The following is a 16,117-nucleotide window of genomic DNA, read 5'->3' on the forward strand; positions in this document are numbered from 1 at the left end:
GACCCAAGAAACATCAGGTGGTTCCGTTGCTGACTGTGCCCACCACTGAAAGGGCATGGCAATTATGGCGTTTGACTCATGGACATCAAAAATTGTTGGACTTCAAAATCTTCAGGAATCATTGGATTCTCTGAGACATGAAAAGATTTTGTAGAACTTCAAAACCCTCAGGAATCATTAGATTCTCTGAGATGTGATAAGATTGTTGTAGGACTTGAAAACCCTCAGGAATCATTGGATTTTCTGAGAAATGATAAAAACTGTTGCAGAACTTCAAAATCTACAGGAATCATTGGATTCTCTAATACATAAAAAGACTGTTGCAGGACTTCAAAAACTTGCGGGGATCATTGGATTCCCTGACACATGAAGCAATGGACAATAGATTGGTTTTGGACTATCTCTTTGCTGCTGAAGAAGGTGTATATGTAACTGTTGTTTACCTACCCTCCTTCTAGGACTTCTGGAAATCTTTTACAACACCACGTTGATTTATATTGTTTGTTATATCACTACTTGCATGTACAATTCATGTTTGTTACACCACACTGAGCCTGCACTGGCTGTGAAGAGAGTCATCACTAATAGCCTGTGTGTTATTGCTATGTGCTTGTGTAATACCTCCCATGCTGATGGCTTTGTGCATACCTGTCTCTAATAAGACCCTTCAGCCCAAAAACCTGCTAGCAATACCCACTTCCCTTTGGTGCTTTTCATCTCCCTTCCTGAGAAGTCAGGGAGGGCGTGATCACCTTCTTTTTGGGGTTCTCACCTCCCTGAGAAGTTAGGGATGACATGACTTGTGTTCTAAAACAAAAGAAAGTGGGAGATGTAAAGGTCTGAAACCCTTGGGTCAATGCACTAAGGTGGGACAATTGAGCACTTGAGGCTAATTACCGATTGGACAATACTCTATAAGAATATGCTTGGAAAATGGCCCTTCCCACTATCCTGTACTGGCCCAATCTTTTGGTGTATACAGAGAATTGTGGGAGGGATTAGGGGATGGAGTGAGACTAGCTGGAGTTACTTCTGGGTGGGAGATGAGGAGGTGAGGTTGTGGAGATCCATTCTCTTCACTTCTACCATTAAAGACCAAGGACTTTTGTTTATCCTGACTCCAGCTGATTCTAAGGTATTCAGGGTGCTAATGTGGTCATCACAATGGTACATGAACTAAATGGTACCGTAACAACTATAATAATGACTAAAGAGAAGCATCAGAAAATTTATGTGAACTGATGCAAAGGGAAATAAGCAGAATCAGAAAAACAACATAAAGGAAAGAACCACAGGAAAACTAATGATTCAGCTGGGCCTCAAAGAAGATATATGAAAAGACATTTCGCTTTTTTTCTATGGACTGAACATAATTTCAGGGCTTTAAAAAAAAAAATCCTTGGTTAGTTTTGCTGAATCTTTTTTGCCTATCTTTTTTATTTTTTATTATGAGGGATACTAATTTAGGAAAGGAAAGGGCATATGATTCATTGGAAAATATAGGTAATATAAAAACAAAATATAACAATAAAAATTTTAATGTTCCCTATACATGTCAGTTATTATTATCTGCATTTTGAGAATGAAGAAGTTGAGATTTGAAAATAATGAGTGACCATATTTTTAAAGGGGACACAGAATAAATACATTTTTACTTTTATTATATTCCAGTGTATACTGTCATTATTTTTCTATTTGTAATTCAAATAGTACTGATTTTAAAGTTATACTTAAAGTTTTACTCAGAATTTTATTAATTTATATTTATTAACTATATTATCAAAAATGAAAACTTGAGCATCCTTTTCATGGTACTTTGAGCAAGAGCACACACATACACAACACATTCTTTTCCTTCCCTCTCTTTGCCAATTAAGCACAGGGTTGACTACAGTTGGCTTCAAGTTTAACCCCACCCCAACCCTCTATTTCTCAGTAAATCAAACAGCTAACTGAGGGGGTATAAAGGCAACTTAATTTGCAAGTGGCAGAAGAAAAAGGAGGATTCTGAGAATTCTTCTATCCTGAGATCACAGGTCACTCCACTGGCCCTGGGCTATTTTACACCATCTTAATCCTTGTAGATTGGGACCAAGATTCCAATTTGCCTAGGGCATGGGATCAAGAGCAGGAAGTGACCTCAGAGTCCATCTGGTTCAACTTTTCCATTTAAAAGATAAGGAAACTAAGGGCCAGGTAAATGGATGGCTCAAAGTCACATAGCATTTGAACCCAGTTCTCCTGACTGCAAAACAAACTGCCTCTTTGAATCCAGGGAATAATGACAAAGAGTCCTCAGTTGAAAAAGGAGGAATTCAGGTCAGAAGGAAGAGGAAGCTGACTAGGTGCATAGAGGCTCCAAATTGCTCTTCTCATTTTCTTATCTCCCGTAGCCCAGTTCTACAGACACATCCTCCAACAGTCATTCTTTCCCTCTTTGAGGTTCTCTTAATAAGACTCCCAATGCTGCTGGACTCTACTGGGAATTCAATGTGTTTTTTCCCCTCTTCCACACTGCCTCCTACATTATAATAACTTCATTTACTCAAGCTGCCTTTCTCCTAATTTTTAGTGACTATTACATAACTTTTTAAAAGTCAACAGTTGTAGGATAATGGGAAAGAAATTTGAGATTTCCAACCCTTATCCTTCCTTCCTCCCTCCCAACCATTAGCAGAGAGAGGGGCTAGGTTTCCAGCCAGTGGTCCAGATAAACAATGGTCCTGTTCCTATAGACAGCCTTGGGGGTTTTCCCAGCTGACTTCTCATTCTTTCATTCTTTAAGATTGAGAAGGCCCCAGAGGATTCTGGGAAGATGGTGGAGTAGGTTGGTAAATTTCAAGCTCTCTCGATTTCTCCCACAAATAGAACAAATTTGTGCCTGAGGGCAAATGTAGACTGGCGAAAAATCAAGAAGCCCTGGGGCAGAACAAGGTCTTCCAGATGCAATCTGAGAAGATCTGAAGAAAGGCTCCAGGGTCAGGATGAACTTGTCTGAAGTGCAAACACCTCCAGCCTAGCTGGGCAGAAACATCTAGTAGGGAGCCCTGGGGCTGGCTGGCTGGATTCTCAGCAGGAACCACAGAGACATTCATCTCCTGGACTAAAGGGGGTTTGAGTCCAGGAAGACTGAGTGAACCTGGGCTGATTGGGAAGAACAGGCCCACCTGTGCTGTTGAGACCCGGCCCTGAGTGAGAAGGAACCAGTACCTGCACAAGGTGCAGGAGCATTGGGGGAGGGGTTGTGGGCATTTGCAGAAGGATGGACTCTTGGTTTGGGCTTCCTGGTCAGAATGGAGAGTTAAAGGAAATCTTGAGGTACCATTCTGCACCCTAGAATTAGAGGTGTTTATCCTAATATCTCTTATTTTTTAAAAATGAACTGGCAAAGAAGAAAGAACCTCAACATCAAAACATATTTTGGGAACAGGGAAGACCAGGGTGTATCTTCAGAGGTCACTTTAGTTTAAAAAAAAAAAAAAAAAAAAAAAAAAAAGCTTCTATCCCAAAGAGTAACATGAAATGGCTCCCTGCCCAGAGAGAATTTATAGAAGAATTCAAAAATCAAATGAGCGTCATTGAGGAAAAGCTAAGGGAAAAAAAAAATTAAAGCCATCCAAAAAAACCAAGAAGATTATGAAAAAAAAAAGTTATCCAATTAGGAAAGGAGGTACAGAGTCTCAAAGATGAAAACAATTCTTTAAAAATTAAAATTGGGCAAGGGGAAGCCAGTTTCCAAGAAATAACTAAAAAGATTATTTTAAAAATGAGAAAATAGAACAGAATATGAAACATCTTATGAAAAAAATGACAGCTCTGGAAAACAGATCAAGAAAAGAAAATATAAGAATAATTGTACTACCAGAAAGTTGTAACTAAAAAAGAGAACCTTGACACAAAAATGCAAGAAATAACCTTAGGAAATTGTCCTGGTATGATAGAACATAAGGGGAAAGTAGAAATGGAAAGGAAAAAAAAATCCATGGATCACCATGCAAGATCCTCTGTGGAAAACACACAGGAATATTATTGCCAAATTTCGAAACCCCCAGATCAAAGAGACTATTTTGCAAGAAACAAGAAAAAAACAATTCAAATATGTTGGAGCTACAATTAGAATTGTACAAAACTTATCAGCAGCTACAATAAAAGACCCCAGGTCCTGGAATCATATTTACAAATAATCAAATGAACTAGTCCTGCAGCCAAAAAATATTATATCCAGCAAAATTATGTATAATCCTAAATGAGAAAAAATGGACATTGAGCAAACTTGCAGATTTTCAGGACTTTCTATCAACCAAACCCAAAACTAACAGAAAATTCAACATATAATAGAAAGATGGAATTCAACGTGGACAAACTATGGTTTTGTTTTTTTTTTAATGGGAAATGTATACTTAATGTTTAAGATTTATATCAATAATAGGGAAGCTCAAAAGAAAGACTGGCAGAGTAAAGGTTAAAATAGTAATAATGTTATACAAATAAAGTGTGGAGGAAGAATTGACAGAGGCATTAGAGCGGGGAGGAGGGCTCATAGTTCTGAATACGTACATTGGGAATGGATTAAATAGGCAATACTACATATATATACCATGGAGGGTATAGCATCCTCCCAAATCTATAAAGATGTAAGGAGGGAGGGATGAGTGGATGGGGAAGCAAAGACTGTGGGAGGAAGAAAATGGAGGAATCCTTGGGTGGGGGCAAGTATTGGAATAGAATTTAATGAAAGAGTCAGCAGTGATAGGAAAAACATCTGTGTGTATCTGGGATAGTGTGTGTGCAAGTGGGTGTTTGTATTTATATATCTACATATGTATATATAAATATATAACTGTAGCCTTCTTGGGGATGGTGGGGGGATGAAAGGGGGAAAAAGAATAAAGTAAAAAAGGTGCCCAGCAGAGAACAAAAGAAAAATTTACAAGGAAGAAAAGACAGACACTCATGAAAATAATTTCTTTTAATTATATATACTTTCTTAAATTGGTATTAGTTGTTATATATTTTGACTCCTCTCTGATATTCTGCTGGGCATATGATAATGTTCTCTTGTTTTGTATTGCTTTTCTGGTTATTTTAAAAATTCTGTTTCTTCAAACTAAAATTTAAAAAAAAAAAAAAAAGATTGAGAAGGTCTGATGCAGTCTCTAATTTGGGAGATCAATTTGGGAGGGTCTGGGTGAGTTGTCCAAGCATTAAAATAAATGACTTCTCTCCACAGTCTTGCTGGTCTTTATCCTGTCAAGTGGATAATGACTGGTCTTCTTCCCCAGGTGCCCAACATAGTCAAGGATAGAATTAAGAACTACTGTTCTTTATTTTACCATCTCTCCCATATCATGGGGAGGGAAATGGGTACTAATGGGGCTGAATTCAAATCTCTATGCTCCCTTACCCTCCTCTTAAATAAGTTTTTAGATCCCTCTAGCAGTTTCTTGACTTGGCTGACATACTACTCCCCTCTCTTTGCCATTTCCTCCCCCTCATCTCCCATATATGGAAGATGGAGAAAAGATTGCCAAAGAAAGCTCCTTTATGGAAATCGGATGCTAGGGAGGTTCATCTCACCCATAGTACACAATGATCCTCACACATCCTCAGGGTGTGTTGGGAAGATGCTATTTCCCTCTTCTTACTCTTCTTACTCTCTAATAGACATGGAAAGTTTTGACCAGGGATATAGAGGAATCCGTTTGCCCTTGCTCTCATTTATCTGTGTCTCACCTCTTCTTATTAGATAATCTTCTACCCTTACTACCCCCACTAAGCTCATCTCTACCCATGGGTTTTTTGGTAGAACAAAGGTTTACATTTTAAACTCCTGCCTGTGTGTCACTCTCCCAGGGCAGGTAAAATGCTCCTAATGAAAACTGTTGTGTTTGAGGTAACTATTCGGTGGAGGTAGAAGGAAGATGGGGGTGTTTTTGACAATGGAGGGCAGACTGATAGGATTTTATTTAAATCAAAAATACAACTGGAAAAAAAAAAAGAAAGAGAAGAGAGGGGGCCATAGACAATATCTGCGCTATGTTGAAATAACATTGGAGTGACCCAGCAATAGAATAAGCTGGTAAAGCTGGTATTAAGGAATTGGAATGCTGGGATATGTGAGACATGGTCATATGGAGCAATGAAAATAACTTGCTAAACACTGGTCTAAAAGGGAACAGGAAGTCTTGGGAAATTCTTTCCTACAGCAATACTTAAAAGTACTGATATTAAATAAGGAATTATTTCTGTGGATATGTGTCTCAAGGAATGTTATATGCCTGTAAGACACTGTTGGAGAACCTGCTTTTTGAAAATCAACTAACAAGTAACATAGTAAGATCATGTACTGTGAAAATGTGATCTTTTTTTGTGTGAAATTCAACCTTTTTCCTTTTCAATTTTTCTTTTTTTTTCTTTTTTGAGGCTGGGGGTAAGTAACTTGCCCAGGGTCACACAGCTAAGAAGTGTTAAGTGTCTGAGACCAGATTTGAACTAGGGTCCTCCTGAATTCAAGGCTGGTGCTATCCACTGCGCCACCTAGCTGCCCCTCCTTTTCATATTTTCATCAAGAATATCTTCAAAGGAATGAAGCTCCATTATTTTTCTCCCTCAAATTATCAAGCATTTATTTCTTTTTCTTCTCTGCCTTTCTGGGGGAAAAAATAGAAAGAAACAGAAAAAAAAATCTTTTTAAACATGTACACAAAATCAAGCAATACAAATTCCTTAATTGGCCATATTAAAAGAAATATAGGTCTTACCCTAAACATTTAGTCTGGCAAGAGATATCTTCTTTATCATTCATCTTCCTGGTATCATGAGTGATTGTTGGATTGAACAAAGTTCTTAAATCTTTCAAAATTATTCAGTTTTATAATATTGTTGATAGTATAAATTATTCTCCCAATTCTGCTCACTTCACTTGGCATTAGTTAACACCATTGTTCCCAAGTTTCTGTGAAACTGTCTCTCATCATTTCACACAGCACAGTAAAATTCCATTACATTCATATATCATAATTTGTTCAGCCATTCCCCAAATGATGGATTCTTCCTTAGTTTCCATGTGTTTGCCACCCGAAAAAAAGAGCAGATATAAATATTTTGGTACAAAAAGGGCTTTTTCCTCTTTCTTTAATTTCTTAAAGGTACAGGCCCAGTAGTGGTATTTTTGCCTCAAAAGATATGCACTTTTTTAACTTTTGAAGGATACTTCCCAGTTGCCTTCCCGTACAAGTCATAGCTCCATAAAGAATTCATCAATATGCCTTTTTTCTCACAGCCCTTCCAACATTTGTCATTTTTCTTTTTTATTGACTTTGCCAATGTAATGGGTATAAGAAGGAACCTAAAAGTTGTTTTAATCTGAATTTCTCTAATTATTGGTAACCCAACATTTTAAAAAATATGATATAGGTTTCTTTCCTATCTCCATTTGGATTTCTTCTCTTTAAGAACTATCTATTTATATTATTTGACCATTTATCAATGGAGGATTGGCTTTTATTCTTACAATTTTGAATTAATTCTTTAAATATTTTAGAAATGAGACCTTTGTCAGAGAAACTTGCTGCCAAGATACTCCCCAGTTAACAGTTTCCCACCTAGTTTCAGCTGCATTACATTTGTGCAAACACTTTTTAATTTTATATAATCAAAAACTGTCCATTTTATCTTTTTGATCTTCTCTATTTTTTGTTTGGTCGTGAGCTCTTTCCCTAGCCATAAATCTGAAAGATAAACTTCCTTGTTCCTTTAATTATTTATGATGTGACATTTTATCTAGGCTATATATCTCTCAATTTAGAACTTAATGTGGTATGTGATATAAGGTGTTAACCCCAGCCTAATTTCTGCCAGACCTGTCCAGTTTTCCTAGCAGTTTTTGTCAAATAGTGTCAGTCCTCTAGCTGAGGTCTTTGGATTTATTAAAATCTAGGCTACTAGGTTCATTTGCTTCAATATGTTATGTATCTAAAATGCTCCATTGATCAATTTTTTTAAGCAATACCAAATTATTTTGATGATTATTATTTTGTAATACAGTTTGAGATCTGGTACTGGTAGGCTTGTTTCTTTCCTCCCTTTTTGGGGGTCAGGGAGGAAAGCACTAGGGGCTAAGTGACTTGCCCAGGATTCCACAGCTAGTAAGTGCCTGAAATCAATTTTGAACTCAGATCCTCCTATCTCTAGAATAGGTTCTTGTATCCACTGTACCACCTAGCTGCCCTTCCTTTCCTATTTTTTTTTTCATTATTTCCCTTGAGATTCTTAACTGTTGTTTCTCCAGATTTATTTCATTACTTTCTCTAGTTCTATAAAGTAGAGAAATCATTTGATAAAATGATTGCTGTGGCATTACATAAATAAATATAGGTAATATTTTCATTTTTATTATATTAACTCATTCTACCCATGGGCATTTAATATTTCTCCAATTATTTAGATTTATCATTATTTTCATAAACAGTTTTGTAGTTGTAGACATAGAGTTCTTTGTATTTCTTCATAAATATAGTCCTATTTTATATGTGCTGTTGCTGTAGTTATCTTAAATGGAATTCCTTTTCCCAACTCTTCCTGTTGGATTTTGTTGAAAATATAGAGAAATGCTGATGACTTATGTGGATTTATTTTACATCCTGCAAGTTTGCTGAAGTTTTTTTTTTTTTGACTCTAAGCATAGTATCATATCATCTACAGAAAGCAATAATTTTGCTTCCTGTTTGCCTGTACTTCCCTCAATTTAGGATTTTTTTTAAAAATTGCTGTAGCTAGCATTTCTAGCACTAGTGACTAGTAAAGTAGCATTAGTGACAATAGCAATCCTTATTTTATTTCTGATTTTATTAAAAAGATCTCAAGTTTATAACCATTACATATAATGCCGGCTCTTGGTTTGAGATATAAATTATTTACCTTGCTAAAGAAAGATTAATTTATTCTTATATTTTGAAGCTATATTCCTAATACTGAACCATATTTGCAATTCTGATAAAAATCTACTGCGTTCAAAGTGAATAATCTTTGTCAAATGTTGCTATAGCCTGTTTGTTGATGTTTTATTTAAAATTTTTTACATAAATATTCATGAGGGATATTGGTTTATAGTTTTCTTTTTCTATTTTCACTCTCCCTGTTTTAGTTATCAAAACTATATTTGTACACAGAAGGAATTTGTTAGTATTGTTGTATTTGCCTATTATTTTAGTAGTTTGGATAATATCAGCATTAATTGTTTTTTGAATTGTTGGTGGAATTCCTTTGTAAGTTTGTGGTATAATAATAAAAAGTACCTCATTAAATTATGTTTCAGTTCTGCCACCTCCTTGATTTGACTCTGAAACAAACTTATCCTTCCATTCAACTCCATTGAGAATGTCAATGTGGATATAGTCCAGCCCTTCAGTTATTTGCCAATCAATTCATTGAGTATAAAGACCTCAAATTTAGAATTTGTAGACAGTTTAAAAACCAATCTTAGAGACTCCTGCCCTATTTAGAGGAAAGATAATGGATGGAATCAGGAAAACCTGATTTCAAATTTGGCCTTAATCAACTATTTAACTGTATGAACCTGGGCAAGACACTTAATTTCTACCTCAGTTTCCTCATCTATAAGATGGGAATAATAACAGCATAGATCTAAGGATCAAAGGAGATAATATTTGTAAAAGTGCATAGCACAATGTCTGCCACATAGTAAATGTTTTATAAATGCTTATCCCCTTCCCTTCCTTGTTTTCCCAGCATTGACTGCAGAAGAAGGCTACATAAGACAGAGGATCATTTGCATCTTTTTTTCACAGATTTCCACAGACAAAAAATTTGTCACAAAGTCATCAACTTTCTATACTTGTACTGCTTTGTACAGCAGACCTATTTGTATCTTACCTAGGATCATACTTAGTGAGGTTGCTTTGTGACACCGTAGATAATAATAATAATAGCTAGCAATTTTATAGCATTTTATAAGATTTGCAAAATGCTTTACAAATATTACCTCATTTTATCCTTATAACAAGCAGACTAGATAGGTGCTATTATCATTCCCATTTTACAGATGAGAAAGTTGAGGTAGACAAAGTAATTTTGTACCTAGTACCTGAGGCAGATTTTAGCTCAGATCTTTCTAATTCTAAATCCTGTGTCCATTATTCTCTGTCCACCTCTATGCTTGGAGAATAGAGTGGTGAAATCAGTAAGAACTGAGTCTGACTTACAAACTATGTGACTTCAGTTTTTAGAGGAGGCAATTGGGCTTCAGTGACTAGCTCAAGGTCATACAACTAGAAAATGTCAAGTGTCTGAGTTCCAGTTTGAACTCAGATCTTCCTAATCCTAGGACTGGTGCTCTATCCACTAGGCTATGGAGCTTTGGGCCTCAATTCCCTTATCTGCAAAATAAGAATAATGACGTCACCAAAAGTTGTTTTGACTTGATGCACACAGTAGCTCTTTGCAAACCGTTTTGTTCACAGGGTCCAGGATCACCCCAACCCACTATGACACATTAGTCTCCCAGAAAAGCTAAGTAAGGAGGCAGTCTCCCAGGAAAGATTAGCTGGCTGTAGCTTTGCCTTTTTTTTTTTTTTTTTTTTTTTAACTTCACTTTACTGTATTTAATCCGGCCAATTAGAAATTCATTTGGATTAATAAACATACTCTTTAAAAACTACAAATACCTCTCTCTGGGAGGATAAAAGACTTCCACAAATTAGTGTGGATTAATTAAAACATTACTTCCTGCTGCATTGGGGAAATGGGACTTTTGATTGGAGAATAAGTCAGAGTTGAGTGAGGTGCTAAATTTGGAGATTTAAGCCAATTTGAAAGCTCTGAGTTACTGGAGCTCAGCTCGATTGTCCTGGGGGGAGGGGGAAACCAAGCATCCCTTATTATTTTAATTTCTGCTCTCAGTAGACCGTTGCGACCCAGAAAAAGCAGAAGAAACTTCTTCTCTTTCTGTCCTTCTGGCCGCTCCCCCGCCTCCCAGCCCCTCTGCAGGCTAGCTCCCACTATAGCGGTACTGCAGTTTCGCTAACATTTCGGATCACGTAGAACTCTGCGAGCTGACCTGCGGAGCTAATCACCATTAAAGCTTTGTTTCTGCCGGGAAATGTGTCCCTGCCTCCGAATCCCCGAACTTTGGGGAGCCATCGGTCTGAGCCGGAGCTCCCTCGCCCTAGCACCTGGCACAATTAGTCCGGGCGGAGTGGCTCCTGGTGGAATTGGAATTGCATGAGACTCATTTGATGATTCGCAGCAGAGAAAGAGTTAAATTTTAAAAAGAGGGAGAGAGACCAGCAGAAGGTCCTGTTTACTGTAGTTCCTCCGAGTCCATCAAGTATTCAGAGACATGGGTTGCCGTAGTAACTGAGTCTGTTCTTCAGCCAGCTCGAGATTAGCTCATTGGAAAGGAGTCAGGATGGGTCAGGCTAGGCAAGGGTGGGAAGTGAGACAGAGGGGGAAGAGGAGGAGGAGGAGGAGGGGAAAGAAGAGGGGGAGGGGGGAGAGAGAGGAGGGGAAGGGGGAGGGAAAGGGTGGAATGAACGTCACTAGAGATAGTCACAAAGTCAGGAAAGGAAGGGAAAAGAAAGAGGAAGGGGGGGAACACCCGGGAGGACTCCCGAGCAGGAGGGGGGAGGAAAGGAACCCGCTCGGCCGCAAGTAAAGGAGGTCCTTTTAAAGTGGGGGGCATGAATCGGCCGCAGAGGCAGCGAGTCCCATGGCCGTGAGAGAGGAAGGGGCCGGTGCGGGAGCGAAGCCCGAGAGAAGGGAGAGAAAGATTTCCCGTGCTTTGTGAGAGCCTCCAGTAACAAAAGGGCGGAGAGTCGGGGAGCCATGCAGCCCGATGCTGCTGCCTCCACCTCCCCCGCCCCTCCTGCGGCGGGGTCCCGGCTGGACGCCCCCAGAATGAACCGTGGGCGGCGAGAAGCCCGGCTGGGGTGTCTGGCAGCGAGCAAGGTGAGTGGGGAGACGCGAGTGGAGGTCCCCGCCCTAGACTCGAGCACCCTTCGGGCAAATCATTGTCGGGAGAGCGAAGCCGCGGGACCCCGGGAGGGAAGTTGGGGGGGGGGGGAGTGGAGAAAGGAAATGGCCAAGCTCGGCTTGAGCTTGGAACTGAAGGAACTTCCCAGCTGGGAGTGGGCTCGGCTCGGCTGGGTGGCTGCCTTTGGGATGGCTGGCTGGAGAAGATGTGTAAGTGTGTGTGAGAGACAGATCAAGTTCTTGAGTGTGAGGATGAGATCAAGTTGTGTGTTTGGGTGTGTGTGTAGATGAGGCTACATTTTCAGTGGGTGGTGTGTGTGTGTTTGTGTGTGTGTGTATGTGCATGAAGATGAAGCCAGGTTCTTGCTGGACGACTAGTTTGTCCCCTGGGTCTAAGCTATTATATACCTTTTTTTTTGGGGGGGGGGGCATAGAGACAGTGGCCGACAGGGAAGACTGAGTGATTTTTGAAGTGCATTAGGTAAGCCAGCTGTTCCAAGGCACCCACCTCCTTCTGGAGTTAGAGGGACTTGAAAAGGGAACCTTGTTCCCCCAAATTGGAGGTAGAAGGGGGTCGCGAGGGAGGTCGAGGCTCCTCAAATTGAAACGCGTTGATGAAAAGTGAGCATCCGTTCGCCCAGCACCTGTGCCAGGGTTTTTTGGTAGTTTGATTTCAGCTTTTCCAAGTGGAAATGAGAATTGTTTCTGTTTTGTTTTTCTTATTCTGAGAGTGTTGGAGAGGCAGGTGAGTTCTGACCAAGTGACACATGATAGAGTGTCGAGGAGATTTATTCAGAGCCGAGTTCTGAGCGTTGCTTGGACCTTGGCAAATCGGTGGCAGCGTTAGTCACAGCTAAGCTGTGGGCAATAGTGAAGAAGCTGGCCAGCATTTTCTCTGTGAGCAGGGAAGTGGGAGTGCCCTAGCTCTTCATTGTAAGAGGGCTGGAGGGAAAGGATAACTTACTATCTTCTAACGCCATTTAATTACGTTTCAGGGCCATAACTTAACCAGCAACATAACTGATTCTTTGTAATAATGAGCCGGGTTTCAGTGAAGTGCTTATATTAAGTGGTATCTTTTTTTGGAGATTTTTGTTATTCAGCCCTTGAATCCTTTGTTGTTGTTATATTGAACTACAAGCAGTTATGAAGTGCTTTTATTTATTTATTAGTACAAAGGCTCTTTACTTTTGTGTGTAAGACATTCAACAATGAAAAAATAGTCCCTATCTGCAATAAGCTTGTACTCTAAGGGTTGGGGCCAGTGAAAGGGAAGGCAGGGAATGCAAATATAAGTGAATATAAGTAATATATAAGATAATATATAAGTAAAGTATAAGATAAATATATATATATATATATATATATATATATATAAGTATAATATAAAGTAAAGATAAGCTTTGAAAGCTAGGAGGAAAGGAAGACATGCTTTTAGAAAATTAAGAAGTCTGATTCAAAGGTGACATGCAAAAGAATGAAATGTCTTCCTTTTGCATCAGCCCAAAGTATCATATACATAATTCTTACTCTGAAGACTGTTTTGGGCCTGGGTCCAGTTGGGTAGAGAAAGCTGAAAGTCAGGGCTAAACAGAGACTTTACTAAGAAAAGGTGTCAGAGAAGGAGGGAGATGGGGAGACTAGCCTCTTGTACTTTGGGAAAGATAAGGTTTAAATAACAGACGGATTGAGATCTTTTTTTAGATTAAAAGAGTGCTGGTAAGAGTGGAATGCATCTCAAGGAAGCAGATGGGATACTTTCAGCCGTCAGAGTTGAACAGATTGTGTGACATTTAGGCAACAATTTTGGATCTAGATTTTTGTTTGGTTCCTTTTTTTGGCCACTGAGGTAAAAAGGATAGGGGTTCTGATATTTTCACTTTTCAGCAGTCAAACATATGAAAATGAGTATGTATGTAAAACATCTTCACAGCGATAAAGTCAAGGAGGAATATGGCACACAGATCTTTTTAAAAGGGCACCATGACATAATGGATACTTCACTGTGACCTCCAGTCCCCTTACCTTTGCTCTGGCCCCATTTTGCTCCCTTTACTGTCTGGACCTTACAAGTTGACTAATCCATCCTGCTAATACACCCTTCTGCACCCTTGACTCTCTATTACCATGGTGACCTGCCAACTTTCAACCTTGGATCATCCCCATTATGCATTTTCTCCAATCTTTTGGAAACCTAAATCATAGGATTTAAAGTGCAAAGAAAAATACCTCAAACATCAATTTTGTTGTCATTTTTCAGAGAGGGAAGTTGAGGCAGTAGTGAAGTGACTTGGTGAAGGTAGGCCCACCACAAATTTGTTATCACAACTTGTTTCTCACTACTGCATGAAATCTTTTTGTTTTTCCTTGTTTAATGCTATCCTTGGTTTTCCTAGTTATTTTTTTTCCAAACGTCTTTTATTCTTATGCCTCCCACACTAATCTTATTAAGATTGACCTCTCTCTATTAAGAACATGGAGACAATTTGTCTTGAATTTCCTCCTCTCCCTTTTGCCATACATCAAAACTATATATCTCCAAACAAATAACTCCCAAATCTATAAATACAGATGTTATCAACCTTTCTTCTGAAATTTTTGTACTGCTCGGAGTTACCTCTTATTCTAGGTCATTTCTGATTCTCTTCCCCCTCACCCTAGTAATTGCATTCTCCTTGAAATTATTTTGTATAAATTTATATAACTCAGGCAGTTGGTGGAGGGATTAGAGAACTCAGACCAAAGTTTAAGTCTCACCTCTGAAAGATCCTGTCTTCATTACCCTTGTCAAGTCACTTAACCCCTTCATGCCCTACATAACTCTCTAGTCTGTAAGTTGGAGAGAAAGTATTGCATTATACTGATAGAAGTTGTTTATACCAGGAATTCCCTATACTGATTAAAGCCCAGGATATTTTAAACTCTTTTTACTTACCTGCTTGTATATTCTATCCCCCAATAAAATGTAAGCATTTTGAAAGTAAGAACTGTTTAGTTTTTTTTTTTTATTTTTGTATCCCAAGTACCTAGCACAGTACCTTTCACATAGTTTTTAAAATGTTTTCATTGAATTAAAGATAAACTGTCTAATCAGATGATTATTATTTCCATGATTCTATATATTATCAAACTGTAATTCATTGAATCACCAGGGGTTTGATTTATAAGCAACAGGAGCAGGTAGGTTAGGAAGAACTAGAAATGGACATTAGAGTAGGTTAGCAAGGGCATAGTCTAAAGTTCATTATACAAGAAAGGATTCCAAACTTGGGGGAAGATGATGTTCTAGTTACAGACGTTGGAATGATGTAAGTATCACCAATCCAGAGAGTAAAACTGAGGCTAGCAGCTGAGGTGTCAGGGAAAGAAGGGGGAACAGATGTTAGCACTCCAAGGAAAGCAGTGAAGGTATAGAGAAGAAGTGAGAGCAGAGCATTTGGATGGGTCTGATGACACTGGTGTCTTTCCTTTTATTCCTGGGGCTGTGCACTCCCTGGGTTCGATGGGAGTTTGGGAACAAGGGAAGACATTTGGATTAAGCAGCCTGAGGTCCTGTAGTAGAATGCAGGCTCCTTAGGGGCAAAATTCCCTTCCTTTGGGTCTTTGCATCTAGTGTATAAAATTTGAGACACAGTAGATACTTATTAAATTTTGTTTAATTGGACACAAAGAATAACAGAGGGGTATGGTAAAAGTGAAAGTTATGCCCTTAACACTATTAACAATTTTTTTTTAAAGTTTGCCAAGTGCTATATAGTATCTCTTTATATAAGTTGAAATATTTTATATATCCACATATCTTTATGTGTAAATATGTGTAAGTATATACGTGTATATCCAAAAATAAAAATAACTGTTGTCCAAGTCTTTATGATCCTGTGGATCATAGCGCATCAATTCTGTGCATGGGAACAGAATTAAACTGAGCAAGGGTGATGTCTGCTGTGAAATTGGTTTTTAAGTGAGCTTCCAACCTCACAGTTTAAATGGTAAATTATGCAGAAGGTTCCCAGGATAGTAGTTCTTAAAATGTGGGTCTTTGAGACTTCTTCAATGGAACTAGTTTCACATGGGTTTGACATGTAGAGAACTAGTCCCAGGCAAAACTGTGAAGCAAGCTGAGTTT

The 16,117-nt window shown here is 38.6% G+C and overlaps 1 protein-coding gene across 1 annotated transcript in view; it reads left to right on the plus strand.

The window, feature by feature from the left end:
- Positions 1–11,578: 11,578 nt before the first annotated feature.
- Positions 11,579–16,117, plus strand: part of DENND2A (DENN domain containing 2A) — a 104,109-nt gene continuing 99,570 nt past the window's right edge. Inside the window, 1 exon segment of the mRNA XM_074267740.1 lies at positions 11,579–11,967. The gene's annotated coding sequence lies outside the window, so the exon portion shown is untranslated.

Source organism: Sminthopsis crassicaudata, chromosome 5, assembly GCF_048593235.1.
Source record: "Sminthopsis crassicaudata isolate SCR6 chromosome 5, ASM4859323v1, whole genome shotgun sequence".
Lineage (NCBI taxonomy): Eukaryota > Metazoa > Chordata > Mammalia > Dasyuromorphia > Dasyuridae > Sminthopsis > Sminthopsis crassicaudata.